We start from the raw sequence: 2,889 nt of genomic DNA on the forward strand, positions 1-2,889 counted from the left end.
CGGGCAGGTTGTTGGGCGGCCGGCCGTCACAAGACGCGAGATTTCATCTGGAGAGAGAGGGGAGAAAGAGGTCAAAGCACAGGGTAGGGCAGTGTGAGCAGAACCAGCGGTGTCGTTTGACTTAGCAAACGAGGATCGGATGTCGTCGACCTTCTTTTCAAAATGGTTGACGAAGTCATCAGCAGAGAGGGAGGAGGGGGGAGGAGGGGGAGGAGGATTCAGGAGGGAGGAGAAGGTGGCAAAGAGCTTCCTAGGGTTAGAGGCAGATGCTTGGAATTTAGAGTGGTAGAAATTGGCTTTAGCAGCAGAGACAGAAGAGGAGAATGTAGAGAGGAGGGAGTGAAAGGATGCCAGGTCCGCAGGGAGGCGAGTTTTCCTCCATTTCCGCTCGGCTGCCCGGAGCCCTGTTCTGTGAGCTCGCAATGAGTCGTCGAGCCACGGAGCAGGAGGGGAGGACCGAGCCGGCCTGGAGGATAGGGGACATAGAGAGTCAAAGGATGCAGAAAGGGAGGAGAGGAGGGTTGAGGAGGCAGAATCAGGAGATAGGTTGGAGAAGGTTTGAGCAGAGGGAAGAGATGATAGGATGGAAGAGGAGAGAGTAGCGGGGGAGAGAGAGCGAAGGTTGGGACGGCGCGATACCATCCGAGTAGGGGCAGTGTGGGAAGTGTTGGATGAGAGCGAGAGGGAAAAGGATACAAGGTAGTGGTCGGAGACTTGGAGGGGAGTTGCAATGAGATTAGTGGAAGAACAGCATCTAGTAAAGATGAGGTCAAGCGTATTGCCTGCCTTGTGAGTAGGGGGGGAAGGTGAGAGGGTGAGGTCAAAAGAGGAGAGGAGTGGAAAGAAGGAGGCAGAGAGGAATGAGTCAAAGGTAGACGTGGGGAGGTTAAAGTCACCCAGAACTGTGAGAGGTGAGCCATCCTCAGGAAAGGAACTTATCAGGGCGTCAAGCTCATTGATGAACTCTCCAAGGGAACCTGGAGGGCGATAAATGATAAGGATGTTAAGCTTGAAAGGGCTGGTAACTGTGACAGCATGGAATTCAAAGGAGGCGATAGACAGATGGGTCAGGGGAGAAAGAGAGAATGTCCACTTGGGAGAGATGAGGATCCCAGTGCCACCACCCCGCTGACCAGAAGCTCTCGGGGTGTGCGAGAACACGTGGGCAGACGAGGAGAGAGCAGTAGGAGTAGCAGTGTTATCAGTGGTAATCCATGTTTCCGTCAGTGCCAAGAAGTCGAGGGACTGGAGGGAAGCATAGGCTGAGATGAACTCTGCCTTGTTGGCCGCAGATCGGCAGTTCCAGAGGCTGCCTGAGACCTGGAACTCCACGTGGGTCGTGCGCGCTGGGACCACCAGGTTAGAGTAGCAGCGGCCACGCGGTGTGAAGCGTTTGTATGGTCTGTGCAGAGAGGAGAGAACAGGGATAGACAGACACATAGTTGACAGGCTACAGAAGAGGCTACGCTAATGCAAAGGAGATTGGAATGACAAGTGGACTACACGTCTCGAATGTTCAGAAAGTTAAGCTTACGTTGCAAAAAATCTTATTGACTAAAATGATATAGTACTGCTGGCTGGTGAAATAGGCTAGCTAGCAGTGGCTGCGTTGTTGACTTTGTTTGAAAGTGTAGCTGGCTAGGTAACCTCAACTGGCTAGGTAACCTCGACAATTACTCTAGACTACACAATTATCTTGGATACAAAGACGGCTATGTAGCCAGCTAAGATCAAACAAATCAAACTGTTGTACTGTAATGAAATGAAATGTAATACTACCTGTAATACTACCTGTGGAGCAAAGCGGAATGCAACTACTCGCTCCAAACCAAACCGGAAGTGCGTATCGTAGAGGGAGAGGCAATAGAAGTGTTGTTTCTTGTATTATTGTCTTTTGTGTCTTTAGAGGACTGCTTCACCTTAATGTCCCCTTTCCCTTTTCTTCTGTCCTTATTTTGTCCCACTTTGTCCCTTCTTTGTCCCTTCTTCTCTTCTGCCAACTAGACACTCCTTGTTAGCTAGCTAGCTTCTTTCAGGAATGTCCCTAGCAACTGCCTAGCAACAGGTAAACAACTTAGCTAGCTAAGAAAACGGTATAATTTTATGAAAAATTGTTACTTTTTCAAAAGCCTTTCTTCTTTGTTTGCTGCTTGTTTGGTCTCCTATTCAGTTTGCAGTTTTCTTTTGATTTTTTTTCGATGTACTTTACTCTAAAAAAACATTTAAATTTCAATATTTGTAGGAGCTCATCTTTTCAGCTGCTGCTGCTACATAACGATGGTCATTATGGCCAAACAGTTCTATTTTTGTTTAATCCGACCAGAGGACATTTCTCCAAATGTACAATCTTTGTCCTCATGTGCAGTTGCAAACCGTAGTGTTTTTTTTTATGGCGGTTTTATGGCGGGAAAAAAACGGATTATTTGCAGTAAGATGAGCAGAAAATTGCAGTTCTCATTTCCTGGTGGAACAACATCACCCAAAATCAAGGGAACATTTCTCACAAGACACAGAGTTTGAATAGAATTATGCTATTGATAGATGCTATTTCCACTGTTCTCTAGGTTGACTTTAGTTGGACAGTTTTTGCGCTCCAAGTACCCATAGTCAAACGAGTAGATTCTAGACAGAAGGACACGTTTTGGATTTTTTTTCAGGAACATATTCAAACAACAATTTTAACTCAAACTGAGCCACCCTTGGGTGGCAGATCACTGAATACAAACTATATGGCACCTATCTTGTGAACACCACACATGGATTCAAGTGGGTTGGCAGTTTCAAAGTCATCATAGTACAATTATATCTGAAAAGCATTTATTTGTTCTGAGAACAAGGGATGAGTCTTAAAGTAACTTCCATCACAAAAGTCTTAATAAGTGTCTTCCA

This window comes from Salvelinus alpinus, chromosome 17 (assembly GCF_045679555.1).
Source record: "Salvelinus alpinus chromosome 17, SLU_Salpinus.1, whole genome shotgun sequence".
Lineage (NCBI taxonomy): Eukaryota > Metazoa > Chordata > Actinopteri > Salmoniformes > Salmonidae > Salvelinus > Salvelinus alpinus.